Source organism: Eptatretus burgeri, chromosome 3, assembly GCF_056783735.1.
Source record: "Eptatretus burgeri isolate ZD-2024b chromosome 3, Ebu_testis_v1, whole genome shotgun sequence".
NCBI classification, from domain to species: domain Eukaryota; kingdom Metazoa; phylum Chordata; class Myxini; order Myxiniformes; family Myxinidae; genus Eptatretus; species Eptatretus burgeri.
In genome coordinates this window covers 106,301,977-106,315,135 of record NC_140963.1, presented here as the reverse complement: position 1 = coordinate 106,315,135, position 13,159 = coordinate 106,301,977, and the positions used below count along the sequence as shown (strand labels likewise).

General features: G+C 41.6%; 1 long non-coding RNA gene across 2 annotated transcripts; it reads left to right on the top strand.

The window, feature by feature from the left end:
- Positions 1–8,986: 8,986 nt before the first annotated feature.
- On the top strand, positions 8,987–10,385 carry LOC147030601 (uncharacterized). 2 transcript variants are annotated; one of them, XR_015055803.1, is made up of 4 exons: positions 8,987–9,323; positions 9,580–9,778; positions 9,914–9,977; positions 10,126–10,385. It is a non-coding gene; the product is annotated as an uncharacterized LOC147030601 (long non-coding RNA). The 2 variants fall into 2 exon arrangements; XR_015055802.1 differs by having other exon boundaries at positions 8,992–9,323; positions 9,914–10,385.
- The last annotated feature ends 2,774 nt before the right edge of the window (positions 10,386–13,159 follow it).

Sequence of the window (13,159 nt, the reverse complement as noted above, 5' to 3'; positions counted from 1 at the left end):
CCTTCCTCCCTCTGTGCGGGAAGCTTTGAATGTACCTCAAGAGGAAGAGGAGCATTCTGAAGTGGTTAAAGAAAACATTGTTAGGTTCTTGAAAGAAACCTTTAGACAACGCAACGTGCGAATCAAAGATCATTTCCCCAATATTCTGGCCTTCATTTCAGCTGCAACGCCGTTGCTGCAAGGGACGGACCTTAAGGAACCTAAATTTCAGTGCTTCTGGAAAGCTGTTACAAAGGCGAACAAGGAATTAAATGAGGAAAGTGACTTCATTCCAAAAAAAATCAATAATGGAGCTGAGCATTATATCTTTGAATATAAATGGAGGTCGTTCCACCTTACGAAAAGTACAAACCCTTCAAGCAATAGAGAAAGCAAAAGCTGACATTATTTTATTACAAGAAATCCACACTATGAACACTCAGGTCGCTGATTTGGCGAAATTATTCAAGGAGTGGTGGTGGTTAAGCGGTTTCCCTACACCTCGAGCCGGTGTTGCCATATGCCTAAGTCACAGGTTGTGTGCTCATCAGGTTTCCTTCAAAGAAATCCGTAAAGGGAATCTGATATCAGTAGAATTTATTTACAAAACACTCAAAAGATTGTTATCCTAAATGTATATGTACCAAGTGACCCCATGGAGAGAAAAAAATTTATTTTCCACATTATGGGGCTCTGTAAAAAAAAACATTGGATGCAACTGCTTTTATTTGTATTGCGGGAGATTTTAACTGTACAATTTGTCCTTCAATTGATGGGAATGGCCATGAACCGCATGCTGCCTCCACGAAAGTGTGAGAAGACACCATCAAAAATTTCTGTTTAAAGGATATGTGGAGGTCGCAAAACCCACTCTTGTGTTGATACACATGCTGCAGATGTAATGGTGGTATTATGTCAATGGCAAGACTTGACAGGTTTTATGTAAATAAGCCAATGTTAAATGTTGTGTGTTTGACTCATTGTGCCGACTGGGTTTACTGATCACAGTCGAATCTCAATGCCTTTTTAAATTACCCTTTCCATCTTGTGGGAGTGCTTATTGGTCTCGAAATACTCATCTCTTACAAGACAAGGGTTTTAATGATGCCTTTCGAGTCGTGTGGGAGAAAATTCGGTCTTCTCGATCTGATTTTGATAGTCTCCGGTTGTGGTGGGATATCGCAAAAAAACCCAAATAAAAACTTTTTGCCAACAATACAGTTTATACAGTACCAAAAGACAGTTAATATCAATTGATCAGCAAAAACGGGAAATAGTATTCCGAGAACAGAACGATGATGAGGATGGGAAAGACACACGTGACCAATTAATATGGTCTAAGAAAGCATTGCAAGAGGAGATGCTATGGCAACAAGCAATAGGTACCTTGATAAGAATATGAATGAGCTATTTAACATTGGATATGCCAAACAAGGAGTTCTTCAAGTTAGAGACTGTTCTAAAAAGGTCACAACAAATTCATGGTTTTCTCACTCCCAATGGGTCCCTGATAACCTCTCAGCAAGCGATCAGGCATACACTGAGGGATTTCTATTCTAACTTGTATTCTCCTCAGAGCGTGGACAATGAGGTGATGAAATAATTAATTGCTGGGCTCCCGAATGTCGAGGAGGATGAGCAACGCGTGCTTGACTCCCCAATTTCGGCAAATGAACTTGAAGCAGCTGTTGAGGAGCCTGAAAGATGGAAAAGCCTCTGGAATGGATGGCTTACCGGGAGAATTCTATAAGACTTTTTGTAACAATGTGGGACCTGATTTACTTGACGTTCTTGATGAAAGCATACGTGATGGAGAACTTCCAGTGTCCTACAAAAGAGCGGTCATATGTTTACTGCCAAAATCTGAGAACCCTCAACTGGCGACCGGAATCTTTACTGTGTGCTAATTATAAAATTATTTCTAAAGTACTTGCAAATCGCATGAAAACTGTTATCAGTTCTGTTATACATCCAGCTAAAACCTATTGTGTGCCTCGAAGATCTATCCATGACAATATATTTTTGTTAAGAGATATTATTTCGTGTAATAAGCACCTGTGTGATGGTTTTGGATAACTGTTTCTTGATCAAGCTAAAGCCTTTAATCGTGTTGATCACAAATACCTTTTTTTCTGTTTTGAAGGGAATGGATTTTTATAAAACTTTCATCTCTTGTGCAAAACTCCTATATACGAATACTCATTGTATGTTGAAAGTTAATAATAGGTTATGTTCTCCCTTTCCCTTTCAATGGAGTATCCGGCAAGGTTGCCCTCTTTCTGCTCTTTTATATATAGTTGCCCTTGAGCCACTCCCGCTATCCATTAGACAGCAAATACCTTTGGGAATGAGAAGTATAGAAGGAGCAAAATTTGGGCAGACGGCATATGCGGATGATGTCTGTGTTTTAATTCAAAGTACAAACGATGTCTCTGCTTTACAGCATTCATCTCTGTCTCTGTCATCAATAATTTGATTGCAACAAAATTGTGGCACAGAATCACTTCTGCAGCCATAAAATCAACTAATTATGGCAATTCAGCGAATGCTGGTAACTTTATTTTGGAGTGGATACAATTGGCTACAACTTGAGATACTGTACTATCCCTGGAAGGAAGGTGGCCTATGTGTTATCAACATCTTTGGTCGGATTGTGGCCTTTCGATTACAGTCTATGCAGAGACTGCTGTTCACTGAACAGCTAACCAGGTGACCATTTGCATTTTTTTCTCCTGCAACAAGCTGGTAAACTGAAATATGATCGGCATCTTTTTTGATGGATCTCGAGCACGTAAATTTTGTTTCTCTTTCTAAGTTCTGTTGTAGTCTACTGGATAATTTGCTCCTCCTCTATTCTTTTGTTCAGTTCGCTCTTCTCTTGTTCCAACTTATGGGTATTCCCCTCTACTTTCCTCATTTCTTCCTGTAGTTCCTCGACCTGTCTTAACCTTCCCATCAAATCATGGGTAATCTGCTCTACTTTAATCCATTCTCCACGTAGTTCCACGCCTGTGTTGGCTAAGTCCTCCTCCAGCCCCCGAACTCACTCCTGCGCATCGGCCAATTGTTGTGACTCCCTGTGCACATGATCCTCATGAACCTCGTCTGCGTGCCGTTGTGCCTTGTCCAATTTAATTTGCAATTCCTCTATATAGTCATCACCATACCTCCACTGCTCCAAGGCATCCGACAATCGTGTCTGAAGCTCGCCAATGTATGCTTCGGCATCCTGATTCGTCTGCCACGGCGTATACTGTGTCCACGTGGCCTGAACCGGTGGGCGGGAGCCATGCGGCTCGTTGCGCTATTATAAGCCCACTCCCGCTTTGTGTCGCGCTGAGATGGAGCTGCGCCGCCATTTTGCGACTCCATTTTCTTTATAATTTGCAAGTTTTTCCTCCGATCTGCTCAAGCATAAAATCAAATCAAATTTGGACCGTTTTTTTTCGTAACCAACGTCCAGGGTGCGAAATACAGCACTGGCCCAAATATCCCACTTCTGACTACCAATTGTTGCGGATCCGGGGTGGCGGGATTCTCACCCAATCCTTGGCGTCACCCTCACCACCACCGTCTCCGGGGTTTATAACGCCGGCCGGCTTGGCACAGGCCTCGGGTCACGCGTCTTCAATCGCGATACCAACGTAATCCTTGTACCTTACCAGTTGGGGAAATAGAACCCCGCTTACAGACTGGTTGTGACAGATGCCGAGTGTTTTCTACCAGTCTGTAACCATTTTGGTTTTATATGCCAATCGAACGGATCGTTCCTCAACGCGACACGAATTAACTCGTAGCGGCAACTTCATACGAACCAACCACATTTATTTGGGAACATCAGGGGAACACAGCACAAGCAAAGCATTCACAACAATGGTTTTATTAACAACCGCTCTTAACTAGGGAACCACGGATGACAGGTTTTGAGGGGGTCCCCACCGAGATATGCCTTATACAACACGTGCAGACAAAGACAGACAGCATGCATGCAAGACAGAGTACTTGGTGATGTCTCATGGACGAGAGGACAGTGTCAAAAGCATGAATGTCGCTTGCAACAGGCGGATGTCCACGGATTAGAGCCCCAGCTCGAACACGCCGTGTGGCAAGATGGCGGCACCACACTCTTTCCTTTCCGCACCGCACACAGACTCTGCGCGCTCTGACCCCGTGTAAGGTCGACGATGGGCCTCAGCTGATTTCTCTCCAGGTCCAGCGTACAAATTCAGGTCTGGCCTGTTCTCCAGACAAGGCCCAAATTGAGGTGCCGAGCTCCGCAGGTGGATCGACAAGCGTGTCGAGCCGTGAGGTGAGTAAGGACGGAGGCTCCACGGCCAGACGCAGGCCGAACCTGTCGATCACCTCCCCATCAGAGTCGATCGCCGACCCAACGTGCAGGCCACCTCTCCCACTGCCCAAAAAGGCAGACTCGACGTGCAAGCAGCCTCTCAAAGCCGACTGCCGTCTCTCTCACGGCAGAATCCTCGACATGCAGGCAGGTTCAGTGTCTCTCCCGGCAGATCCAACACTGCCCCTCCTTCGTTCGCTCGCTTCGAAGCCATGAGCGCGCCTCCCTCAGCGACTGCCGACAGACACCTTTCCTCTCACAGTTTCTCCTTTTTCCGCTTGCTTCAAAACGCGAGCACGCCTCTCTCAGCGAAACCGACAAAACTCCTCCCCTTCACGTCACTTCCTCTTTTTGGCCACACCCTCTCAGCTGACTGGGTGAGGCCTCGTCCAGGATGGGGAAGAAGAAGAGGGAGCTCTCGTTCCACCACCACGGCACAACAATAATACAGCCTCTTTCACCTCCCGACACACATATAACGTCCATTTTACCAAACAACATAACTATACATGCATTTAATGGGGGATCTGGGCTCATCCTAAATTTAGTAGTCCAATAAGGGCCATTTCCCAAACTATATATATATATATATATATATATATATATATATATATATATATATATATATATATATATATATATATATAGCACAATATCTCAAAAAGTTGTTGACGGATTCGGATGAAACTTGGTGGACAGGTTTGGTGAGTGGCAAGGACGAATCAATTCGATTTTGGTGAAGATCTGAAATGCGGATCTGAATACGAGAATTATTTGATTTTTTTTTACGTGATTCTTCACCATTGAGAGATAGGGCTCAAAAATTATATAGTACTGTATGGCATGATATTTCAAAAATGTATTGGGCCCGATATGTTCTCGTGGATCAGGCATTATGTGGCGAAGGTAAGCGCTCTACTGAGTGGCCTTCCAGTTAGGAGCTGTGGCAGCTTTGGAGCTGGCCCTCCACATGTCAGATTTGCTGTGATGGGCTCCGGTAAGGAGCTTGGTGGGGTTCCATGGTGGTTTTCGGGACTTGAGGCGACAACATGGATGTTGAGTGAGAAGGTGCTGGGCTGAAATTTTGATAGCCAAAATGTGACTGAAGCATCGGGATGACAGCGCATCCACACAGATGACTGGTGGAGCAAAATTGCAGAGGATAGGAAGCCACTCACTCTTTCTTGGCATGAAGCTTCCAGACACTGTTCTCATTGCATCATTAAGCTGAACGTCGATGGCCTTCGTTTGGGAACTCACCGACCAGACCAGCACACAATTCTCTGCCTTCAAGAATATGAGGGCGAGAGTTGCCATGCGGTTTGCTGTATGATAATGTTTTACCAATCTGAAGTTTTTCTTGTGGCTGACTTATTGAGACCACAATTGACAGAGCATGTAATTCAAAGTTGTGGATACTCAAAAGAACATCGTCATTTGGCTGAAAATTGTTCACATTTCCCCCCCATGGGAACCACGGCAGACTTTTACAATGTTCCTCTTTATTTCTCTTGAAATTTCATTAATTCATTCAATATTCTCCCACCAATTCAGCACTGTGCCTACTCCAAGGATTCTTCCTCTCTAAGGCTTCAGATCTTGAGTCAACATCTCTGTGTTGAATTCCTCCATGGTTAACCATATCCATAATCCCATCCATCCATCTTCTCTTCAACATTCCTTTTGGTCTCCTTCCTTCCATTATCGATCTCTCCACCATTCTGGCCATATGATCTTCCCCCATCTTCCACATATACCCATCCCATGTCAGACACTGCTCTTTGACCAGTTCACTTAAGTTCCTCTGCCCATTTTTTATCCTCCTCAACACAAGGAATTTGAAAGTGCATACGGAGCATTTTCTTGTTTTCTGGAACAGTGTGAATGACTGAAGAATGCACTTGCCGAGATGCTGCGTCTCTGTAGTAGCCGAATGGAAGAAATTACTGTTGCGTCAGAGGCATAGCGAATGTGGACGCTCAGTGTTGGAGGCCTATTAAACACCCCCATGAATGACCAAAATTATGTTTAAATATATTCTGTTCAGAATTAACTGTTTATCAAGTTATGATTCACCAAGGATTGTTCAAATAAAGCCGAAACTGGTGGTTATTCGTATGTCAGAAGGCAAAAGGCAGGAAAACATATCTTAGAAATGAAGGCTTAATTGAAATGTATATGAAGATAAGGAAAGACAGGACGCTAAATAAATAAACAGAACAGATCTGGCGGTCGACAGACACAGATAAGGATGACAGGGGAGAAAACACACACTTGTATAGAAAATAAATAACCCCTCTAATGGTACCAACAATACCAGATTCAAACAGTCAACAAAGGGACAGACAGGAGTTTGAAACAGGCATGATCTGTTGTTGCTGTGCCAAGACCATTGGTTGCACTGGCTGTTGTGGCAGAGGGCAAAGGTGTAGCATGAGGCAGAAGACAAGAGGATGGTGATGAGGATGAAAAGAGGGAAGGAGGTGGCATTTGCACCTCCACTCAAGGTCCAAATCTGGGAGCAAGGAAGTGGAGAAAGGGAAGATGTCTTCTTACAATGGTCCAACTGGCATCCCGCATGCACATGCTGTGGAACAGCCCCACCACTGCCAAGACAGCCTTCATGCACAGCAGGTCCCCCCCATTGGCCACCTGCTGCCAGTGGGTGACGCCATCCCATCCTGTGGGGCAGGCCCTCGTAAAAGTGTTCGACCCTCAACCAGGGATCTACAGCTCACTGTAATGCTGTGTGTGGCCTTGCAGTTCTCTGGCCAAATAGCCCTTGATGTTTCCATTTAAGTTCCTTGTGCCACAAGTCCTCCACAAATGTTTTATACAATACAACCTTACCCTGTTCTGCTCTATTGGTTTACAATCACTGCCCCATCAGTGCTCATATTATGGTGGACTTCCCCCTGACAGATCCTTAATACAGGAGAAATCTAACCGACTTAAACACATGGACCAAGCTAAAGCCTCACCACATTCAAGCTATTGACTGCCCCTTCCACTACCTCCTTCCATGTAACAATATATAAACAACCAGGACATGCTAGCACCAAAATGTTTTCACTGAAAAAGGCTACAATGAAAATGAACAAAAATACTCTTCCATTTTTGAAAGTGATCATTAATTTTTGAGAACCGTCACAAAATGGGGAAAAATTGGATCTATGCACTGTCAGCACTAGCCACTTATTCAAGTGCATCTCTACAACTGCACGGTGCATCACCAAAGCCATCTGGTTTTTTTGTTTTTTTTCACTGTAAATTACAACAACACGCGCAAATATCATTCTGATTTTATTGTTTTTCTGATGGAATATTTTGGTTTAACCACGACTTTTCGTTCCATAACAGGATATGTCACTGCAAAAACAAAAGGAAGAAAGTAGACCTCAGGATCAGCTTGTTAGACTCTGAACTTTGATGTCAGCAGTCTGAGTCCTGCTTGCTGACTGACTGAAGGATTTCTTCCCTTCCACCCCTGGATCTTTTCCCTCACTTTAAATGGCACCACAGCTAACTCTGCTCCTGATCAAATATTGCATTGAAGTCATCAGAAGGAACCCGAAGAAGTAAAAAAGCAAATATGGAGTCATCAGGAGGATCCTGGATAGGATTGCGGTTTCAGCTGTAACTCCTCTAGCCTCAAAACCATCCAGACAAAGCAAAGTGAGCCTTACAGAAAAAATTCAGCAAGAACTCACTTCTTAGATGAATGAAAGAGAAGAAAAAGCAAGAACGAGAATTAGAATGAGAAGGCCAAATGTCTCAATTATGTTTGCTTCCAAGTATCACATACCAAACCTCTCTCTCCCTGTACCTATCCTACCCACTCAAACCCAACTGCTTCTGGATGAACACTGTCTTTCTCACCTGAAAATGGAGATATGTTTCCAGCAAACCCTCGACTCCGGTTGTGTGATGGGCCCAAAAGGCATGAGTACCCCTGTCGAACAAGCCTTCACTTTCACTCTTGGAAGTAGTGTCAAAAGAGAGGCTTTGACACAGTAACGTGTCCCATTTCTCAAAGTCGCAATATTTTCTCGCTTATGTTCACTCATACTTCTCCTTTTCAAACTGGGACACAACTGCATCAAACGCCTCCCTTTTGACACGACTCCCCCTGCCAGGGGCTGGGCTTCGCCTTCCTTTCACATGATCATTTCCTTAATCAAATTGAGTAGTCAAATGGATATCCTATAAATATTTGTTTTCTTTTCAGAAATAACTTAATTAATTCATCAATTAAAAATAATGGAGCGGTAACCCGTTAACCCCCAAGTCTCAACCCCTTTTTTATTAATACTTATACTTTAAACCCATAAGGTAATTAATTTATTCCATCACTCATTATATAGCTTTCTTACTAACAGTCTCTGAGAACATTTCGTGTTTATAATTTATAATAAGGTTCATGTCTCTATAAACATCCTTTCTCTTTCATATACATTCAAGGTAATGTTGAAAGTTCATGGTCTCTTTTAATACACTCTTCTTTAGACCTATAAGTATCTTTGTTAAGCAGAGATGAAATGACAAACCTCTCTTCATGCTCTTGTCTGAGCATATTTTGGAACCACTTATGTACATTAAACTTATATAGAGTCAATAAATATTCATGTTCTATTTTATAAAATTGTTTTGCAGCACTCATCTGTTATAAAATATTTTCCATACTCAAACCTTTTCTCAAACATGAACACATTAAATTTGGAGGGAGTGGAACACATTCTGACAGTTGTACTGGGTGCGGCTGGAAAACAGGAAAGAGAACAACGGGTAAAGTCTGGGCAAATATCCAACTGACTTCCTCAAACATGGTTTATAAGAGGCATTTCTCTTTGTCGAAAATCTCTTCTTTTTGACGGTTTCTCATTTCTCTCTTCTTGACTCAACGGTGATGAATGAGAATTTGCTTTATGACCCAATGTTTGACCCAACAGAGATGAACCATCTTTCATCTGAGGACGAATATGACATCACAACATTGGTAAGTTTCATTCATTATTAAACTGTTAATGTATGCCTATATTGTGTGTGTGTGTGTGTGTGTGTGTGTGTGTGTGTGTGTGTGTGTGTGTGTGTGTGTGTGTGTGTGTTTGTGTGTTTGTGTGTGTGTAATTAAGGCTGACTTCCTTCTTGGGACTATGGTACAGTAATTGGTCTTCATTTTGATTGTATATGATTAATTACATAACTAATTATTAATTTCCCTTTTTATTACACCATTCCAAACTCACTCGTAGACGAGGTGAATTGGCATGCTAATGATCTTTACAAGGAATGGAAAGCTCTGAATGACATCTTGGCTGAAATCCAGTTCGTTAATCACGCATATCACAACGACCTCATTTTATGCATGAATAACCAGCCTCCGAGATGGATATCTCCGACATCACAGAATTTACCTAATGTTTCAAAGTCCTTTGAAGATTTTCTTGAAAGGTGTGACACATAATATAATACAATTATCTTAAATTTCAATGTTCTTTGAAGATTTACTGGAAAGGTAGTACACATATGTTAAATGTTAAAATACAATTGTGTTAAATGAGTGCCTGTGTTTCCTATTTTTTACAGTGTCAATCATGAGGTAAGCACAGATATGTTTCCTCTTGTTCCAAACAATCAGAGGCTACTCCAGGTAATTAATTATTCATATCTCTGACTGAATCTAACATATGAGAGTTGGGATACATTAATTTTTAAACCAAGACGTCATACTCCGACACCTCCAGAGGGATTCAGAGGTGTGTCGTATAATATTAAAACCTGTGTGTGTGTTTTAACAGGAGACACACACTCAGATTATTCAAGACCCCTCACTCTCTCACTCAAACAAACATCATATCATAAACTCTGTTGTAGATATTTCAATGTGTAATATATTGTACGTTTTTAGTATTAATTATATATGCTTTGCTTATAATTATTTAATTCTTGAGAACAAAACAAGGACACAGGAGGTGTAAAAAACGAGAGGGGAGGGGGTGGTAGGTGCGCTCCAACGACCCACCAACCCCGAACCCACCTCCTCCCCTCCCCGTATGTGTGTGGGGAAGGGTGGGGGTCGGATGAGGGGGGGTGGGTCAAAGGTGGGGGCACACAAGGGGAGAGGAGGGGTTTGATGAAGGGGTGTGGCTTGTGTGGGTGTGGCTTGCATTGGTGTGTCATGCATGGGTGGGGCTTGTGTGGGTGGGGAAGGAATGTAGGGGTGTGATGAATGGGTGTGGCTTGTGTGGGTGTGGGGAAGGGTGGGGGTGGGATGAATGGTTGTGGAGAAGGGTGGGTGTGGCTTGCATGGGTGTGGCTTGTGTGGGAGTGGCTTGTGTGGGAGGAGGCAAAGAAGGTGGCAGAGTGATATTTTAAATTAAATAAACCCGTTGTGTGGGGAACTAATAAACTAATCATTGGATGATGGATGTGGGTGTGGCTTGTGTGGGTGGGGAAGGGTGGGCGTGGGATGAATGGGTGTGGCTTGCGATGGTGTAGGGAAGGGTGGGGGTGGGATGAATGGGTGTGGGGAAGGGTGGGTGTGGCTTACATGGGTGTGGCTTGTGTGGTGTGGAAATATATACAAGAATATACAATATTTTATTTTAAATTTAATTTCTTTGTCTTTTGTAATTCCTGTGAATAAAATGATCCTAAAATCTTCTCTCCTTTTAAATCATATAATTTGTAAGTCCAAGGAACTGTATCTATTACATCAACAATATAAAAAAGTTAATTTGTCCATTGCTTAGTATAACCTTTTTCAAAGTGAAATTTCCACCTGTATATTCTTACTATATCACCATCTTTGAACTTAGGCTTTCTCAGATTAAACTCTTTTTCATATTCTAATTTTGTAAATGTTTCTGTTGGCTTGCATTTTTTTTGAGGTATGAATCGTATCGCTGTACTTATCTACAATGCCCTGAATTAAAGATAACCATTGTTGAGAACCGAGTTGAGTGAATTTTTTTTATATATAGTCTCTCTTTTCAAGTGCAATAAAAATGCTCAATAACATCAGCTTTGCCTTCATTAAAGGTGCTGTATAGCGTAATGCCGTTATTTTAAAGAAAATTCATAAATGTTGTTGTAGAACTCTGTACCCTCATCAGTCCACAATTTTTAAGGTTCTCTCTTGTTTTTAGTAAATATCTGTTGGGAGGCTAACATAAGAGTATTATTACCTCTTTTGTTTTTCAAAGGGACAATCCACGCATATCGACTCCTCAAATCAATAATGGTTAAAACATACTTGTTCCCCTCATCATTATTGAGTTCAATCAAGTCAGTGGACCAGATATAATCAACTTCTTTGGAATAAATCTTCCTTCTATTAAACTTTGTGATTATTGGTTTCTGTAATTCATCAGCTAATTGCTCTTCAATCTTAATGACATCATTAGAGCCTCTAAGTTTTCCAATTTCCAAGCCCAAGTTTCAATTCAGCACTGATCATCTTCTTCATGATGAACCTCTCAACTTTTTCTCTCAAGGTTGGATTTTGTCTCAAAGACAAATTATACAACATTTCTTGAGCCGCTTCATGTTTTTCTTCCAACGTCATGCTATTTCCATAATCAATATCGTGCAAAAACGAGATATTTTTACTCGGGTTTCTTTTTACATTTGAGACAATAACTCATTTATTTATGAGAAAAATTTCTGCAGAGTGTGAAAACCTTTTTCGTTTCCAACATGCACATTTGAATCTTAATTGTTAAAACAAATAGAATCCTTAGAAATGTCTACACTCTCTCCTCCATTTATTGAAGAAAAAAATGAAAACATTTAACCAACATACCAACATCGTCAATAATATAATATTTTCCTTCTTTCTCTTCTTTATCTCCAATTTCTCGCTAAAATCTTCTCCCTGAAATCCCTGAAATCGCTGTTAATACTCGATGCATATATTTTTTGCTGAACTTGTCAATTCTTTGTTTTCCTCCTCAATGCGTTGAGATTGATTTATTTTCTGTAATACCTCCAATCTTTTTTAATCTCACTGGTTTCCATATTTTTATATTTATTCATTCTCTCTCTTTCCTCCCTCTCTCTTTTCTCCCTCTCTCTTTTCTCCCTTGTCTCCTTCTCTCTCTTTTCCCTTGCCTCCTCCTTCTCTCTTGCCTCAGCTTCTTCAACTCCTTCCTCATCCCTTACGCCCCTTGAACTACTTTCACCCCATAGAATATCACACCTATATTCATCTGGATTTCTTGATATTCATGTATCCAAATTTTTTTTTACAACAGGAAACCAAAAAATTGCATCTGGATTTCTAAAAGAGCCTTGTATTTTCTCAACTTTAAAACCTTTTCATTATTTAACATTTTAGTTAAATCCAAACTTGCTGGTTGAGCAACATCAGTATAAAGCCAATCTTTTTTTGAAAACACCCCATTCTTATGTTGCAGAACATATTTATTAAAATACCGAATACATTTTCTGCAACTCTGAAAAACGTTCAATTCAGTGAATCGGGATGCCCTCTGGAGGATTCTTGTTCTTCATGGAGTTCAACAAAACTGATCTATCTGATGTCTGAACTATACTTTGGTATTGAGAGTGCTGTGAGATGTGGTGATACCATCTCCGACCTATTTCCAGTTGTGACTGGAGTTTTTCAGGGGTGTGTACTGGCCCCCACACTTTTCAGTGCTTGTATTGACTGGATTATGGGGAGGATGCCTGAGAGATCAAGCTGCGGTGCATCATTTGGGAATGTCAAGATTTCTGACCGTGATTTAGCAGATTATGCAGTCATCCTTGCGGAGACTCTGAATATCCTTTTGGGGGCTCTCGAGGTGCTGAATGAGGATTTGGAGCTGC